Raw genomic sequence first — 19,786 nt, 5'->3', positions numbered from 1 at the left:
GAGAGAGAACGTACAGCTGTCTACAGTATGACCTCAGCCCTTATTAAGCAGTAGGGAATACACATGGAAGAACCACATTACAAAAAATTCAACCATCAGATAAACTTTATGTGGAAGTCATATCTTCCCAGATAACACCAGAAACAGCTCCATAGGAAATAAAAATTTATGTTTTTCTCTCTTTATGGAGCTATTGGTTTTAGTTTTTAAAGTTTCTGTCTCTTTTAAAAAACCTTTCAGATGTACATTTCACAATTAATATTATTTTTTAAATACCTCACCCTACTTTTCTCTTTTTACATTCTCACTCTGTTGCCTTTTTCCTCTCCCCAAGAAACTTAGAAATACTCAGTTCATACTCGACACCTGGATATGGAGCTGTATGAACCAGAATGAAGTTTCCTTTACAGTTTCTGGCTTCTACAGTATCTGGACTCTTACATTCACTTGCCTTTCTTACATTAGCACTAAGGGAGCTGTTTTGGAGATTAACTTTACCACCTGATGTCCTGCTTTCTATAAACTACCCTGAATCACCTTTACGAGAGCTGTGCCATGCTGTGAACTTAAGTGTTGCAATCTGGACAGATATTTGCCTTCTAAGTCACAACCAAAGTTGTCAAGTTAATAGCATGTAATTAATGAACAGGAAATCCTTTTATCTTGCGCTGAGTTCACTTTTTCTAGACCATGAATTCATAATGGAGAGCCAGCAAAACTCGGGAAAAAAATGAAAGGAAGCAAAGAAAGGTAAGGTCAGGCATCTTGCTTAGTGCAAGTGCTAATCTGAAAGCAGATGGAGTACATCTTCATACACAACATCCTGAGACACTCTACTCAACAGGCCAGCTCATTTGATGAAGTACTTTGCTGTCCTGAATTTTAATATGACAGGTGTACTTTTAAGTCTCTTGTTTATGCTTCAGTACTTGGAGGACTATGGAAGGATCACAGCAGACTCCTTCATTTACCTTTATTTATTGATCACGTGTAGGAAAAAGAAAACGTACAACAGTCCTCACCCATACATCTGATCTGTGACTGTATGCAGTTACAATGTTGAGTGAAGTACCAAGCTCAATGCATGTGAAAGGATTTTACACAAACTGCAGAATAATATGAATGAAATATCCATAATAAAAATATTTTTACCTTAGCCAAGCATCAAAACACCTACAGAGGGGGGTGGGCTCTTTATATGCATCTAAAGTTGGGATCCACAAACCATCACGTGGTTTCACCACAGCCAACATGCGTCTCTCTCCCTCCTAACCAAACTTGCACAGAAACAGCTGTTCCCAAACCACCATTGTGACATAATTCAATTCTATGTCTGAAGTCATTATGGTAGGCCCGTTGCTATGACAACATAACACTCTCTGTTGCTAATGCGTATGTCTCAGAAACAATTAGAGAAGTACCACTATCCCAAAATTGACTGTAATTAGATTAGTTCAAAAATTAGTCTCTAATACCATACATTGGGGGGAAGTGTGTGATAAATCTTTTCTTTAATAAATTATTCCAGGCAAAAGTAGTTTGGTTCAGCTATATTCCCCTTACTTTTATAGCTCTCGACCTTTTAGTTGTACATAAGAAAAAAAAGGTGGTGAAATCAATAATTCTATTCCTTCTACTTGGGAATATGAAATAATCACGTTTAACCAGGAAGTCTTAAAAGGAAAGTGCATATTTGCTTGTTAAACACCTTGCTTCTCCTTCTGAATATTTTTAAATGTTCAGATAGTTCTATAGTTGTTTTGGTTCTTTCTGTGATTATTTTTTTTTCTCCTTGTATTACAGTTCTTGCTAACATGGGAATTCACTACAGGATGCATCTGATTATACAAACGTGTCCCTGCACAAAAATATGCATCATTTGCCACTAATAGGTTTTCAAGTCTCATTCCACATGAGCTTTTTCCCACCTAAATTTTAATTATATGATTTTCAGATTTTTATCTCATCTTTCCTGGTAGCCCTTTATTCTAATTTATTGTTTGACAGTGGCAAGAGAGACAATACAACAAAATACTGTTCAGATTGGCGGGACTGATCTCCCTGGCTATCACTCTTCCAGTGGGGTTCTGCCAAGCCAATGGGTCCTTTCCAGTCCTGAACTCCTGTACAATGGCAATATTTTTGCCTAGCATGGTATGGAAGCGGAGAAGGTTTGGGATTTTCAGCTTTATATATGCAACCAGACATTACATATTCACCAAATAAAAACTTATTCTTCAAACTGAATTTGTTGTAAGATCAACTCTCCCAAAGCTGCAGGTTCCACGTTACTCCATTGCTTTTCTGAACTCCTTATTTGATGTGTGTCACTATAGCAACATGTGGTTGTCGTATCACAGAGCAAGAAGTGCAACTGTCTTGAAATAAATTTCTTGTTTATTTAAAAGCATGTTCCAAGTTAACATTTTTTTTTTCCTTTTTGTGCATGGAAAAAGCCATCATTCAAAAATAATTGCTAACAGAAAAGCTCACTGCATTATACCTGAAATACACTTTATCAAGTTTTAAAAAAAACAACTAAAAAACTAACACTATATGTATATCTTCCTCTCTTTTAATTTTTTAAATGTAATAACAACAATAATAGCAATAATAACTATAGCAATTCAATCTACTGTTCATACTGCATCACTTTATGTTCTTTCTCAATGTCTGGGAAAGCCACAACTGCTGGATTTGGAACAGTTGAAAAATGATAGCATTAAGTACTAATTTCTTCCCTACTCAGTTATTTCTCTAAACTAGGATTAGCTGAAGAAATGAGCTCTTCATGAAGAAAATGGGGTAACTCCTAAACAGCCCTCAGCAAAACTGATTCTTTTACATGTGTGATAAAACTGTTTCCTCAGCTGAGACACAGTGGCTCTGAGCTCTGTCTCACCTTGTAGGCATAATGCCCACCACTGAGGTATAGATTCAGCCTAATTTCAGTGCCCATAATAAAACAGAATAAATCCAAGTGTTCTTGACAGAAGCATGGATGCTCCATTTGGTCAGAATTTTGACATTTTTGAGGACACAGAAGCCTCCAAAATAAGGACTGGTTCAAAAGTCTGGTGAACCCAGAAATCGATCTGACACTGAGAGAGCAGTCAGCTGTGCTGGATCATGAAGAACACTATCAGAGCAATCCTGGTTTCACACCATTCACATGTTTTCCATTCTCACATGGACCCAAGGCCTCTGGGGAGCATAACTTAATTTATGGTGGTTGCATAGTGATATGGATATAAGTAGAAGTACCTCACCTGTGACAAAATCCCTTCTCCAACTTGAAGAGATCCATATGCCATGACCACATCCAATCACTCTGAACTCAGCACTGAAATCAGATTCTTCAAGAGAGACCATCTGGTGGGGAATGGCATAGAGCCTTTACAATTTCTCAAAGATATATGTGATTGTGTACGTGCAACCTTTGAAGAAAAGTAATTCTTTAGATACAATTGAACACTTTTTGAGTTTCTCTGAAATCTGTAAGTCCCTCTTTTGAGGGCATTAAGGTAATCTGTCAGAGGGTGCATTCAGAGTCCTGTAAGAACCTGAGCAGAAGCAAAATCACTCAGGTGCCACTGAGCTGTTTGACACGGAAATCCCACTTTGACCATCTTCTCTAAAGGCTTTATTTTGCACACGATTTCAGAAGATATATAGAAGATTAGGGCAACACAACATGAGACTGCTCATTCTAGGGCTGGATAGATGGCATGTATCCCTCATAGGTTTTTAAAACACTCTATTGATTAAGGGACTCACGTGAGTAAAAGAGACTTGTTAAGTTCCTGCTTTGTTAAGTTCCTGCTTTGTTAAGTTCCTGCTGTGCCTGATTTGGAATTATTTTTGAGACATCAGCATTAGGATCCCTCCTCTCTCTCTCCTTGTCGTTCCCTCCTACCTCATTTAGACACCTAACTACTCAACTTGATAGTTTCCATGTATTTTATTATTAGCTGTCCTGCTTTGCTCATGTACTGTATTGGGAAGCTGGGCAGATGTTTTGGGATTGTATGCACCCCTTACTCTCAGAGGAACTAAAATTGAGTGTTGAACATCCAGAGAAGTAAATTTACAGATTTTTTCCTCCTGCTTTTTTTTGTAGGCAATGGAAAATATCTGGAATACAGCTACAACAAAACTATTACCGAGGCTGTTTCAGACAGTCCCTTGATGATATATGAGTAGACCACTGTGTTGTAACTTGTATAGTCTTCATTTTGTTCTTTTATTAAAGAGACAGTTAAGCCTAATGAGCAATGAGTCCCTTTGTATTTGTTGGTGGTGCTTGTGAATGAATAAAGTGGTCCTATGGCTGCTGTACCTTCCATGATGACTACTAGGAAGGTAACAAGGAAGATGTGTTTTTCTGCTGAAGTTATTGGTGAATGGTTAATTCACCCAAATCGTGTTCTGTTCCCCTGGAGGTGTGGGAGAGTGAAGAGCAGGGCATTTAAATGTGGTTGACTATGTCTACTTTAGCAAGTAATATAGTGCAACAGAAGGTCACTAGATCAAAGCAACTAAGGCTAAAGGCCTTACATATGCATCACATGTGGTTCCAGCATATATAAGTGTTGGACTAGATTTAGTTTGAGCCCTTGGACAAAATGTCCAAGAAGCATTTTTTTAAAGAACTAAGCATCCTCTTTTTTATTATTTTCTGTGCTGTACTTAATGACTCATTGCATATCTACAAAAACATTGCACTGAAATACTTGAAAACAGCTAGCTTTTAAAGAAAAAAAGTATAACAGCTAAGTGTACTAAACACTAAAAGTTGAACCTGAATCTGAAGAGAGATGAAAAGTTTGAAGGTAACAAGGAAAGATAGGGAATCAGGGTTTCTGGGTCAGTCTGATGTGGTGGTAAGCCATCAGCATTCAGGGATAATTTACAGTAAGTGGTTTTTATTTGCTGTAATGAGGTGGAATGCATTATTTCTATAGCTAAAGTTTTAAGACTATTCAGTGATGCAAAGTGAAGTAAAAGAAGAAACAGCTCCCATAATTGAAAGGTCAAGAAGGTTATTCACAAAGGAGGAACAACTTAACACATGCTGGAATACTTTATTGCTCTCATTGATGAGCTTTATAGAACATTTAAAGCTCTCTTACCTATATTCATTGTGAACAGTCTTTACACATAGAATAACAAAACTCTCTTTTCTTTTTATGAATTGTCTACAATTTGATCATTTTGTCCAAATGTCCAAATTATTGTTAGAAATAGATCTGTGGCTTTGGTTTTCCACAAGTCATTTGTATTGAGTGGTGCTGTACAGACGGAACAAAACTTCTGGGACTTTAGAGAAAAAGTAAAATGAGGATTTCAGTGTTATTCCAGGTATACAGTTATTCATGCTGTTCTTGCACAGAACAGGTAGGTCTCTAATAACAAGGAATATTTGCACTTGAGAAGAAAGGTGAAGTCAGCGTGGGTCGCTAAGCAGCCACCTTAACTCATGACAGGATTTATGCAAAGCTTGTAGAAGGCAGTGGATATCTCTTGGTGACCTGGAGCTTTGAATCCAGCAGATGCAGAAAGAATTATGGCTGCTAAGTGAGATTTGCCCTGACAAAGTGAGCTTTGACTTTGCATCCATACTCTTTAATTGGAAGTAATTTATTTGCAATTTAAAAAATGCTGCAGCTGTGAGAATAAAATAAAAATCAGCACTTTGATGAATGAAAATTTCGTTGCTTTCAATAAATAGAAACTGTTGGAGTTATTTCTCTTATTTCTGGGACTCAATTATCCTCAATGTCCTACTCTACCTTCACACTGGTATGGGAACCACAACTAAAATCCACAGTGGCAGAATGATACAAAACTTAAATAACCTGTGTGGACCCCAACATGCATCCCTACTGCTGATATTCCTTTTCTCAAGAACTGCAGCATTAAACCTTGATCTGTTTATTATTCCCCTTCAGATCACTGAAACAAAGCTATTTTATTACCTTATCAGAAATATTTAGCTCAATGCATTAAAACAAAAATGCTTGTCCTCTTGCTTAAATACCTATTATATTGGTATAGAAACAAAATAAACTTTTTTAAAAATCAGTTTGAGTATGAATCTCTTGAAGGTGTTTTATACTTTTCTGAATCAGTTATTTCTTTGTTGTAAATATTCTGTTTTGTGAGATATAAAGCTTAATGCTACTGAATATATGCACTGAAGGCATTTGAGGTTGTCAAATACTGCAATATCTGATATGTAGAAAATAATCTTTTAAGGTTCATATATTGCCACTTCTAACTTGGTAAGCATGATTGTAAGTGCCACTTGGTTCATTAGTACAAGAGTCAGAGTCCAGCCTTGAAGTCTTACTTGAGGCAAAGCTGAAAGTATCACTTAAGACAAACAAGTCCAAAAACAATAACCAAGAAAGGCCTTGTTCCAAAAAGCGCTTAAAAATCACCAGGCAGTTTCAAGTTTGGCAGAAAATGTTTGTAAATGCATATATCATCCACATTGTCAAAACAGTCTTTTGGTCAGAGCACTTTCCTTAGGGGTTGGAGATCTGATTTCCATTTCCATCTTCTGAGGATGATAAATTAACTGTAGAATAGTGATATAAGAGCACTTGGTTGGGGAATTCACATGTACTTTCTGCTTAGAGAATACTAAAGATTTCTGAGAGCAAGGACTGAACCCAAGTCTACTCCCTCTTTGCCAAACATTGGTACCAATAAACTCCAGAATAAAAATGCTTCTTGCATTTACTATATGGCTAATAAGTGGTTATATGAAAGTTGGTGGCTTTACCACTCCCTTCCTGACTGTTTTTAAGAGGCAAGAACTACCCAGCTAGGTATTTATTTTTAGGAAAATATGAACATTACAGATGCAGCCTCTAGTCAGCCCTGTCCCATAGAGAAGTAGAGGTCAGATGCACGGTTATCTATTTGTGATTTCTGTTCAGGTCTCTTCAGAAACGTTAAATTCCCCATTAGCTTACAGAGAGCCTACATAACTAACCAGGAGCTCCAGCTGAGGCCAAGTATTCAATTTTCAAGAATTCTGATGTGTAATTCAGAGATACATCTGCAGATGCTGTGAATCTTGCCTTAAATATCTATTCTGTATTTGAAATACATCTTTCAGCTGTTTATATATGGCACGATGGCTATATTGAAAAACTGCTAATGTCATCCACAGACAGGCTCAAGTGCAAGGTTTAGGCATGAATTTAGCATGTGCAGTTCTTCACAAAATTTTTGAGAACAAATTTTGTAAAAGGAGGCACTGTTAGCTTAGATTTTTGTAATGCTGTCATTTTGCATGGTGTTTGTACAGGTTACTACATTGTTTTGTTGTGAATTTTGCAATGAATAGTAGAAATTACAATAATAAATCCCTGGCCATTATTTTGCTCTTGTGCTTTGAATCACTTTTTACCATGTCCATCAGACGCAGTAGGTCACAAAACTCTCAGAATCAATAATAGGGCACCATAAACCCCACAATGACTATATGTGGTGGGCAGTTCCCAAAGATATGGAATATCAAACTGCTCTTCAAAAGTGATTGAGAGATGATTTGCTTACTGAAGAATCTAAAGTATTTGTTAACTCCCTTTAAAGCATTCATAGAATTTTAACAGATGAAACATTCAGCAAAGAAGTCTGAAAGATTTTTAAAATATCTCAAAAATGTATTATGGGACAACTGTTGAGACCAGTGCAACCAGCAGAAATTTACACTGGGTAAAGACTTGTTCCTGTGTCTCTCCACCTGATATTCCTGCTGGTCACTAAGAAGATCTCAAAAGCAGAGTGAGAATAGCATCACAGATATTGTCATTCTCCTCCTTTTGGGGCAAATTGATGGTGACAGGAGCAGAAAATTGCATCAAGTTTTTTTTGTGGTTTTTCTTTTTTTCTTTTTGCTTCCCCTTTTCAGCTTTCTTCAGAGCCTGAGCTTGGAAAGTTCATTAAATCTACTAGGTGAATAAAAGAAGAGCTAGAGTCCCAGAAGGAGGTGTTGATGAGATGTGAGAACTAAAATGCTAAGTGACTTACAACAGGAAATTTCCAAGTACCTATGCTGCACCCGTAGGGGTGGTGAACACAGAAAAGCAATCTCCTTTTATGCTGGAGGTAAAATACATTCAGATGATGATAATGATGATGAGAAGGAGCATAGATTTGTCATACTGGATCAGACAAATCCTATGTTCCTTCTCATTTGTTGAGTCTTGCATTTTTACTACCTTCAGAAGTGACCGATGTCTGATGCTTGAGGGGAATTTGAAGAGAAGCCCTTAATGCACTTAGCCAGTTGTGTGGGAAGGAAGGTAGAGAAGGGGGTATCTTCTTGACCCCTGCAGCTATCAATTTACCCTCTGAAGCACAGTAATAGATTACTTTTAACACTCATATTGTTGTTATTACTCATAAAATTATTCAGCCCTTTAAAAAATCTTTCAACGATATTTGACTTAATAATCTCCTGCTGGAGTTAATTCTAAGGGATGACAGCACGCTGTGAAAAGTATTCACTTTCACAATTTTTGCTGTACTTTTGCCTTCCATTTATTTCATTGTACATCATTTATTGATTCATTATGGCATAGGGTTAAAAGTAGGGTCTTATCATTCTGCACTTCATAAAAATAAATAGAAAGAACAGACCATTCAATTTTCCTACATGAAATAAAATTCAAGGTGTGTATAGTGAAGAGTTCAGTGTCTCTATTTTTCTGTACCTGCAAACAGAAAAGGTAATGATGGAAAAATATTTCACAATAAAAGATAAAATAATTTTGTGTTTCCTCTAGATGCATTCTGGATTTTTGCAGTATATTCTGCATATACTGTTTCCCTGTGTACACTTTTATTATCAATAGATTGATTGATTCCTGAAGAAATTTCAGTAACACCCAAAATGTTAACATGGAAATCAATCCCCACCTATCAATTAATTTTTAATTGAGACTGATCATCCTCAAGTTTAAGTTCTGCTCAAGTGTCACATGGAAATAAGAATGGGAGGTATTACATTTTTAGAGACAGAAGGGAACATTCTGTTTATCCTGCCATATGTACAAATTCATCAAGAGATTCCTATTTTTATATCAAGCTATACATTCTGCAGGATCTGGAATCCTGCTAAACCTGTTTCATGGAATTAATTAGAGGCAACTGCATTTGTCTTCACGAATGCTGGACTGAGATTCTTTTGGCATATTTTCTGATTGCATATGAGGCTGTCTTGATTCATAGTTAGGATCACACTGTCTAATATGATGTGGTAATAAGAACTAAGAAATGTGTACCCAAACATACCAAAGCATTATTTCAGGAATAGTTAATAGCATATGTAATCTTACAGTTGGTGAAAATTCCCAGAAACGTACATACCCATATTTGTATATTGACAAATATAATCTTAATTAACCTTTAGCACAAGCAGCTGATGAAGCTACTTTGCTGTGAAATCAAATCCTGAGTATCTATATTGATTCAGTTAAGCACAGACATATAATTTTTTTTCCTTCTTCCAATTCTAATTCAAAACTAAATTGTATTTACTCACTATATTTATTCCATTAGGCAACTCTCTGGTAAGAATGGGAGCTGTCCTGTAGGTTTTAGCCTGCAGGTCAGGGTGGTCAGTCAGACAGACTGCATCCCAGATGATCTCCAGTCTCAAGGATCCTTCCATCTGTCCTGTTAGCTTTTCCCCACGGCACGACAATTTGAGCAACAAATGCAGCCCGAGCAACTTTCTGTTTCTCCTTCACCACTGAAGCCTGTCTGTTGCTGCAACAGGACAATGAGAAAGGGAAGACTGGAAGGAGATGGAAAGGGCTTCAACCGAAGCTTCCTGCTGCTCCTCGTCTTCTCACCTCCTCTCTGCATTTGTGAGGCACAGCAGTGAGCCGAACGGGACAGCAGGAGAGAGGCTACTGAGCACCCCTGCTCCTCTCTCGTGGCTGCTACCTCTCTGTATAGGCTCCGAAATCCCAGACACTTCAGTTTGTGTCCTTCATATTCCTGTCATGCTTGAGGGCTGCAATCTGCAGAAGTACTCTCAGTTAGGTGCATCGAGGCAACCTGGGGTGTACCAGACACTGAATTTCTCTCTGCCTATCTCTTCTGAACATGTCTAGTCATCAGCCATTTGCAGAGCACCTCTAAACACCTTCTGCAAGGATGGGGGTTTGCACAAAATGGAATTGCAACTCTTAACCTTTTTTTGAAAATAGTACAGGAAGGGTTGATATATGTTTTCGGAGATCTGGGTTTCCTTCAACAAGGCCTGTTTGAATTAGATGGTTTGGTACATTTGCTCAGTATTTCCAGGTGTTCATGGAGGTGTGCGTGTTTCTGTTTAAGCAATAGAAATGTCCTCACTGCTGGCCAGCCCCTGTAATCAGATCAGTGCTCCGTCTGCTGCTACATAGCAAAGTAGTATTTTTAAAGCATTCAGTCATTAAGTGGGTGACCCAGGTTCAATTCCTTTTTCTGCCTGAAGTAGGGTATCACCTGTGTCCCACTGGAATGTGTTATGTTCATAAAAAAGTGAAGGAGTTCTTGCTCTGTTTTCCTTTCTGAAGCTGTGTCAGTGTGTTTAAAAGATTTCAAGTTTCCCTGGCCTGAAAAGAGAAAGAACGTAGTGGTGTAACTCTGCACCTCAGTGCTGAGTACTGGTGCCTCAGAGAATAAGGACTGACTGCAAGGAATTTTTTTATACCCACTCATTGCTTAATTTGACCACAGAAATGGCCCTGGGAGCAGAAACTGATATTTTCCAATTGGTTAGTGAATGAGTATCTTTGTGTTGCCTCTGTACAGAGTGTACTGGACATTATTTTGAGGTTGTTGAATGCTCCTATTCTCTGCAGAGGGTATCTGCATGCCCACCAGAAGTGCTGGATGTCACAGAGCCATGTCATTAACGCTGGGTGTTGCAGTACTGAAGCTTTTAGGCAATTAAGCATTAGATTGGATCCAGTCTGTGATGTCTTTCAACGCCTGAACTTTTTATTTCTTGCTGCTTCAGTGTCTGCTGAAGATAGTCTAATTTGTGACAACGTTATACTTTGTTTGCTTTCTCCACCTTACAGAAAAATGTTATTTTCAAGTCCTTTTTTTTATCAGTACATTTCCAGCAATAATTATGGCTCCTACTTGATCAAGAGATTCAGAAGTTGGTAGTGAGTCACTTTTCCTATTCAGCTCCCACAATGTCATGATAATGACACTTTCTTAATCTGAACACCTGCCTGTCCTTTGCAGTACCAAAAGCACCTCCGTTCTCCATTCCTATTATTTCATTTTGTTTGAGTCTTTTCTTCTTTTCTCTTAAACCACAACCATATCATCTGCATTTTCTTCATGCAATCTTTTTATTTCACATCAATGCACATCCAACAGGTTACCTCCCTCTGTGCAAATAGTACCTCTAATTGATAATGAGAATCCACCCTCTAGTTGCTTTTGTCTGTCTCTAACGTAAATCTCATACATACAAATATATACGTTTTGTTTGCTGCATTACAGATGTGCCAAAAACAAAGCAATCAGTTTCATCTCTGAAGCTACTAAATCATGTGTTCTCAGCACTTGGAGAATCGTAACAGCTGGAGATGGAAGGGAAGCTGATCAGTCAGGCTAGTCACTCCTTTTCCATTGCCAGATTGTTGTCAACAATATATTCTTAATATTGTCCGGCCCGTTTTAAAATGTAGCTTCTTTTCATTCTAATTAAATCCAAAAAAGTGAGAGACAGATTACTGCCTTACAGCAGAATAACTCTCTTTGACTCTAAGACAGTTCTGCTTTTAAATTTATTTTATTGAGTGTACAGACTGAGATGAAGTGCATTTAATTTTTATAAAGAACTAAAATATGGGTGATATGAAATCTGAGCTGAAGTGTGAACTAGTCCAAAAATACTAACAAATTTGTGAATTTTCAGATTCTGAAAAATGCATGGTAACTTTCTGAAAGACTATTATTTGGGACCTTTGGTTATAACTTCCATATCCTCAGCCAGATAACTCTTAAACTGAACTACAAATAGACTGAAGACTCAGCTGCCATAAATCCAGTATCCCTGCTGACAGTGCTACTTGGCCAATTTACACCAGCTTAGGATCTGTCCTTTTGATCTGGCCATATGTTTTTTGATGATAAGCATCACAAATTAGGACTGGATTTTCAGAAAATCTTTTTTACGACCCTAAGGATGGATAGGTGAGCAAAAATTTTCAAACGTTAGCAACTCTGACTTTGGCATTAATGGCTGGTGTTTCAAAATACACAGGCCTCTGTTGTAAACTTTCCTGTTTCTTGACTACAGGAAATTATATGGTAAGTGACTCTTAATGAGCTATTGCACTGAGAAATTATAAAATCAAAACTAACCAGAAAATGTTGCAGGAGCTAGAGTATCAAAATAGATACTAAGCATGTATCCTGTCTTCTTAAGTTTAGCCTATAAAATATTATACACTGAGGTTTTTTTGTTCTGATTTTATTGGATTCAAACCAGAATAAGGCATAACTAGAAATGGGGGAACGAATTGAAAGAATGTTGGAGGAGCAACAAAACTAATTAAATAACAAAATGAGAAAACCAAAACCAAAGGTAAAGAGCCAGGTCCCCTTGCTGTTGTATGGTATGGCAGGAGTGGCCTTAAAAGAACCATATCACCAGAATGAGGTATCCTTAAAAATTTTTGGTTTTGTCATTACTAATCAAGTTTTACATGAAGAAAGGAAAGAAAAAAAACTGCCTCAGCAAAAGCCAGGCAGCCATATGAAGGTGTACTAGCTGTCTCCAAAATTTTACACCAAGAAAATAGACAAAAACTGTAGAACAGAACAAAAGGAAATACCAAGGTTAAAGAGGAAATAAAAAAAAGAGTGTTACTGTGAATTAATTGAGTTTAATTTTTTTTGGTGATTAACTCAGCATATTGTCCTGGGTTTGGCTGGGATAGAGTTAATTTTCACAAGAAGCAGGGAGCAAGCACAGCCAAGACAGCTGACCCTAAATAGCCAAGGAGGTATTCGATAACATATGATGTGATGCTCAGTATATAACTGGGGGAGCTGGCCAGGGGGAAGAGGGATCATGCTCGGGAACAGGCTGGACATTGGATTCCAGTTGGTGAGCAATTGCATTGGTCATCACTCACTTTGTATGTTCTTTTATAATTATTATTGTTATTGTTATTTCTTCTCTCCTTGTTTTGTCCTATTAAACTGTCCTTATCTCAGCCTGTGAGTTTCTACCTTTTTCTTTCAATTCTCCTCCCCATCCCACCAAGGGGTAGGGGGGGAGTGAATGAGCGGCTGCGTGGTGCTTAGCTGCTGGCTGGGCCTAAAACCACAGCACTTATATAGCTCAGCTTTGTGAAACCAAATTAATTTAGCATGCTCTCAAGTAAGCCACCACTAAGGGGGAAGTGTCAGAAAACAGAATGCCCCGAATACTTCCTTAACTGAGAGGCAGAGTTCTGAGCAGCAACCACGTATGGGCTTACCAAGGGGATTGATTAAGACATGCCTGGTACCGGGGGAACGGCAGTATCGCTGTGCAGACCTGCTTCTCTCTCTTCATGGTTGGAAGCACGATATTTTGCAGATGGTCCCTCACATCAGCACTCTGAGGTCTTGCTTGCAGAGCTGGGACCTAGGTAGTGCTGTTGTTATAACAAGCTTGCTGCAGGTATTAGAGAAACACGCAGTTGGCTGAAGTGTATTATAATTTGAGTCTACAGGGCGGATTTTGAGACAGAATAATTATATCAGTGTAAGGTTAAAAAATAACCCAGTGAGCCAAGTGCATGAGAAGCTGGACACTGCATTCATTCATTTGCTAAGAACTGCTGTAAAGATGGGTGGTGAGAGAGTTCCTCAAATGTGAAGACCACAAGATTCCTTCATAATGGAAATTGCTAGGAAACCTAAATAGATGAACAGGTCCTAATTCCCCCATCACATTCTCAGGGCAAAGTTGTGTAATACGCACCAGGTAACAGCACATTGTAGGAAGATAGTTTGGTTTTAAAGTAAATGTCAAGAGCTCCTATATTAAAAAAAATCTATTCTTTTATGGCGGTATGGGCAAACATGACACCAGAGATGAGTGGAGAGGGAGGAATGAATACTGCACAATAATGGCAGTATTCACCCTTTACTGATTCAACCTGCACTTCCCTGAAAATCATTTAACATGCAACAGTGACTATATTAAGTATTTTTACTATTCCCTACAAAGTCACCCTGGAGGAATGGCACAGCAGACCTGCTAAGGTTCTCAGCTTCCATGCTTTAAGCTCCATCTTAATTAGCTGGTAGAATGAATGAAATTATTTTGCCGTTCCTGTGTCCCAACTTGACAAACTGGGACTTGGCACTAGCTCAGTATAAGATACTCCATGCAGCTATATATGGTATGTGTTAATGATGCTATTAGTAACACATTGCTGAATGTTAACATGTTAGAGCTTGTAGTTTCATCTCTCTATGGAAGTGACTTGATTAATGTTAAAGAGAACTTTTTAACAAAGATATAATTTCTGTGACACTATTTTTTATTGTCAAAGAAAGAGGGATAGTCTTTACATTTAATATTATTATGTTTAATTAAACAGGCTGTGCCAAGCTTCCTCCTCCCCTATCCACTCACACACATGTAATATTTTTCTTTTTTTTTTAAAAAACGGTACTAAGATTTGACGGGTCACTGGTCACCTTAGTGCATCCCCTAATACCTGGTCTGCTGAAGGCTGATGGGTACCTAACAGTATAGTAGTTGCAGGGTGCCCAGTCAGTGTGAGATGTCACTTCAAGAGACTGTTTCTGTAGTTCTAGTACTTTTATATGAAAGCTTGTCACTGGAACAACTAAGACAGATCTTCTAATGGGAATAGTGACACAATGGGGACACATTCATCAAAGAAGTAGCAGGTAGGGTGTTATTTGGAAGGGGAGATTGTTAATGATTAAATGGCAATCCTACTAATTAAAAGTCAAAAGTAGATAAATAAGGGATAACTCCCATGATAATTGCCAAATTTATATATTTAGAGAAACCTAGCCCATCATAAATATTAAATTGGGCTATTATCTGAAGTGTGTCTGTGCCAGGGATCCATAAATAAAGACCTTAGGGACTAATCACTAGAAATTTTCATTATTTATCTCCTTCCACATTTTAACAAACAGAAAAGCTATGTCATCTTTTCAGTGTAAACCACAAAGGAAACATGCTCATTTTTTTTGATGAATCTTTTGGAGTGGAGAAAAAAAAGAATAATGCAGTGGGAAAGTACGAACAAGGGAAGATCTCAACCATGAGAAAATCTTTCAAGAAAAAGTTTGGCTTCTCTTTTCTTCTGAGCATTAACCTCCTATTAAGTACACTAGTTTTATGTCAATGTGTAGCTCCATTGACTTCAATTAAGCTATCTCAGATACCCACCCTGCTGAGAGAGCAACGACAGACTTTTAAAAAGTCATCTAACACAGAAATGAGGCAAGAGTGGTGAATCAGGTCATTTGTGTAATTTTAATTGTTAGTCCTGCCTTGCACCTTATGTAATAATTTATGCAAAGAAGGTACCTAAAGGCCTTTTTAGGGCCTCTGGTATTGTTACTGATATTAATGGGACTGTTTTATGCCTGGTTTTGCAAGATTAAACGTGTATTATGTGCACAATTTTATGCACAGTTGGCTTCACTGAACCAGGATGCTAAGGCATTGGGACACATCTTGCACTGCATAGACCCTCACGGTGTTATCTCTTGGCTCACTCAATGTAGCCAAAAACCACACTGACTGAACAGGTTGAGAAAGTGGGTCCTGACTATGTGGGGTTGACTCTCCAGTCTTCTGGGAAATTAGAAGAGAGGACGGTGTGAGTATGCATCAGTACAGAATCTGTAAAAAAGTTTCATTTATTGGAAGCTGCAACCTTATTTGGAAATCTCCATGGTGAATTGTGCCATAGACAAGTCAGATCGTTGCATCTGGATTATTCTTGGAATTGCTTTGGTTTGGCCAGAGATTATTCTTGATCCACCAGATGCTTGAGCTCCCATAACAAGGACAAAGTGTGGGAGAGATTCAGCAGCTTGACACTGGGGTATTGACAAAGAAATACAGCTACTGACAATTGGCAGTGCTTCCCTTCGTATCCCTGCTGTCAGTCCTGCGGTAATCCTCTTTGGCCTTTTGACTACTGAAAAAGGATAATATTTTTCCTTATAGTGGATATTATATGAAAGCTAGTAGTTCTAAACAGTTAAAATCCAGCTAAGAAGTACCAAGAATTACTTAAGGGGAGTACTAGCCAGCTATTGCTGGTCCGCTAAGCCATCAGAACTTTTTGAAGCATGCCAAGCAAACATGCTGCAAAATCGTTCACACAGTTGCACAGTTTTTAGGCAGAAGTGCTATTCTGCAAGCTGAGATCCTGACTCCTTTCTGAATTCCAGTAGTTTTGAAAGGATGAAAGCCCTGCAAGTTTGTGGAGTCACCCATCCAATATGTGAGGCCAAGAGTAGAAGTAGGACCCCTGACCTCTCCCTTCTTCCTCATTTAGATACTTTTCTCTGTAACCATGGGTAAAGTGCAGTAGTGGAATACTATTGCTATTAAGTGAAAAATGAGCTTTTACAGGAAGCCATGAAAATGAAAGTAATAATTAAATCTTCATATTACTTTAGGTTGTATTGTAAGTGCTTAGCTGAAAAATTCGTCTTTAACTCATGGCCCGCAGCAATCACATCTGTTATATTTTAGGAACAGAAAGCTAATGAGGTGGAATCTGGAGTACTGAGCTTAATTGGGCTTGTTTTGATTAAGTGTATGTGCTGGGAATATTTTACACACTAGTATAAATTGCAAAACAGTCAACATAAGCCAGAAAATTTGCAAAATCCATTGTGGGTAGTGTTAGAGAAAGGACTGTTTCCAATACACAATAAATGGCAAAAGAAAATATCTGAGGTTTTGATGAAAAAAAAGTGTACTTTAATTTACTTAATTAGTGGTTTTCTAAGGTTGTAAATGCATTTCTCTTTCTTGTTCACATACATGCAAATACACAGACAGAGACACACACAAATGTGCTGTACAGTATACAATTGTAACAGCTTGTCTTTGGGCTGGGTAGATTAAGTCTGACTGGCAAAGGCATTTAAAACTGCATAATCTTTATACAAGCATGAAAATTTGACATATCCGTCCTATATTACATATTTAGCAGAAAGAATAATATTTTACAGCAGTTTTAAAAAATACGTGTTTCAAGGGGTGAGGGTGGGGTGTGTATGTGCAGTTTTTCTCCAGCTAGTCCTTATCACTTTGGGCCATACTCTTAGATAATGTAAATCTGCATAACTTCATTGACTCTAGTACACTTTGCTGATCCACTCAATTTAGATCTGATCTCTCAAGTTCCCATGTGTATTCAAAACTTAGGAGGTGGAAAAAAATATGAGCAGCAACATTAAAAATGGTTTTAAATGGATTTTCTCTACAATAAAAAATGCTACAAGCTGGTTGCCTGATATTTTGGTATCATCCATAATTAGAAACAGATGCTGACTCTTCAAAGTAAATTGCATATGAATGAAAAGTGGTTCTGTTTAGACTGTAGTAAAAAACACATCAACAAAAAAAATTTTTGTCCAGTGCTTTCATTAGTAGCTCTCAAAGCAACAGTCACGTAAAATACCACCATTTTTGCACATAAGGAAAGTGAGACACCAAGAATTGGCTTGCAGAAAGCCAGTGACAGAGTTCCCTGAGAGATGATGATCTGTCCAGTGGCCACCTGATCCGTCATAGTCTATGGAGACTGACATGAGCCACATGATAGGGTCATTTGACTTTTGATTTCTTCTCTGGCTATGTGGGTTGAAGATTACAATGCTGACATCTTTACAGCACTCATGTGTGTCAAGATACTTTGTACAACTCAGACATGGCTGTCTCATGTTGATCCTTTTCAAGTGGTAGATATTTTGCCCGACCCCAAATCCAAATTAAAAATTTAAACTAAGATTTTGAAATTTTTTGAATTTCAGTGGGATTTGGTTATCAGGCTGTTCAAGCCCTTTAAGATCCCAGCTTTGATCAATGAATGTTTCACTATAATTGACTATTACCTAGGAATCTCTTGAGAGCTAATAACTTCATTTGAGCTGCTTACTAGTTTTATACATTTCAAAGCCTTTAGCCTGGGATACAATTATTGCTAGGTAAAGGAGACATTCCTTTGGATAAGTCTCTAAACAATTCCGGATCTTCCCAGTATTCATGCTGGCTTTTCTGTTCCACAGCTAACTAGGAGGTAATGGGGTAAATGCACTGAACATGGGAAGCACACTGAGTTTAAGGACAAATACTCTGCAGCCCTCCAAGAAGATGATGAACATAATGTTTTAACAGAGTGGATTAAATTCTCCTGCCAAAATGAAAATCCCATTGGTGAATTGCAGCTCCTTCCGCTGGGGAAGGAGAACGGTATTTAAACACACAGACCTCCTATATACTACTAATACAAGCTAAGGGACTGATGGAGCTAGCAGGAAGGCAAAGTACAATACCTCAGGTTAGGTCTTGCTGGAGCAAGCTCCTTCACTCTTGAAAAAAAAAATTCCATCTAATGGCCACAGTTATTCAGGGCTTTGGCTTTATATTTCATTCAGAACAGTGCACTGCTAGTTGCGTTGTGACCCCTAACACTATATTGTCTGATTGGTTCAATAATGACTGTGAGGAATGAGAGCCACCTACCCTATTATCAGCTCCACCTCCTGGGGTTTCCCTTAAAGGGACTTCCATTCAAGTCTGGTCTAGAGTAACATATGCAATTACACTAGGAAGAATGAAAATGTGAAGGGGGCAGCCACTGCAGCTTCAGGTCATGAGACGATTGCTGACTGTGATTAGGAAGAAATCCCCTCCTCTTAAATGAAGTATAATAGCATTCATATCTAAGGATTTAGGACTGGCCATTGTTAAAGATAGGATATTCTCTGTGACCATTCATGCAGTCTCTGATTTCCCTCCTCTTCCCCTTTCAAAATGCAGCAAAGGAAAAGAAAACTCAGAAACTTTCTACCTTCTCAGTGAAAAAAAAATGGGGTAAAGGGGAAATAAATTTTCCTACTCTGCTGCTCTATTGTCCAAACTTCTGCTACAGCTTTTTCCTTTAAAAAACATTTTGAATGTTCTTTTTTTTTTTTTTGCATAGACAGTGTTTAATATTTCCAATATTTGATGTAAAAAATCTGAATTAATTTCACTGTATTGAGCTTACCAAATATGATTTCTTTTTTAAGCATGTTGCTCTTGTGAAAGACCATGGTCTCTAAGGATTGTTTGTCAGTCACCTCATAAAATAAAGGTTATTATTATTATCAGTGGCGAACAATAGCTGATGACTTCAAGTTGAAGAAAGGTCAAGAGACTAATCACTGATATGCTTTCAGCAGCTATCTTTTCTAGTCAGGACTTAAGCAATTGTTAAAGGCATATTTTTTCAGCTTTAAAATTATCCTGTTTTTCCTCATTGTCTGTATACGTGCATGCATGTGCACACAAATCCATCTCAGATTAGCTCTTTTTGTATCATCTGCCAAGTTTCACTTGAGAAAATGAATATAAAAACATAACCATTTCAGAATTTGGAATAGGAATAAATGCAACATTCATGCTTTGTTTGTCAGAGGGGACTAAGTGGATGGGGACTTACTTTTTCTGTTAGTAGCTACCATGTCTGTGGCATCC

The 19,786-nt window shown here is 37.8% G+C and overlaps 1 long non-coding RNA gene across 3 annotated transcripts; it reads right to left on the bottom strand.

Moving 5' to 3' along the window:
• Positions 1–2,827: 2,827 nt before the first annotated feature.
• On the bottom strand, positions 2,828–18,710 carry LOC115351411. 3 transcript variants are annotated; one of them, XR_003926793.2, is made up of 3 exons: positions 18,601–18,710; positions 13,524–13,702; positions 2,828–3,372 (listed from the first exon to the last, which is right to left on the bottom strand). It is a non-coding gene; the product is annotated as an uncharacterized LOC115351411 (long non-coding RNA). The 3 variants fall into 3 exon arrangements; XR_003926794.1 differs by lacking the exon at positions 2,828–3,372 and adding an exon at positions 6,471–6,583; XR_003926792.1 differs by lacking the exon at positions 2,828–3,372 and adding an exon at positions 10,262–10,396.
• Between the last annotated feature and the right edge of the window lie 1,076 nt (positions 18,711–19,786).

The sequence above is a fragment of the Aquila chrysaetos genome, chromosome 15, assembly GCF_900496995.4.
Source record: "Aquila chrysaetos chrysaetos chromosome 15, bAquChr1.4, whole genome shotgun sequence".
Taxonomy (NCBI): Eukaryota; Metazoa; Chordata; class Aves; order Accipitriformes; family Accipitridae; genus Aquila; species Aquila chrysaetos.
The sequence above is the reverse complement of the archived record's forward strand: the minus strand, read 5'-3'. Positions and strand labels throughout refer to the sequence as shown.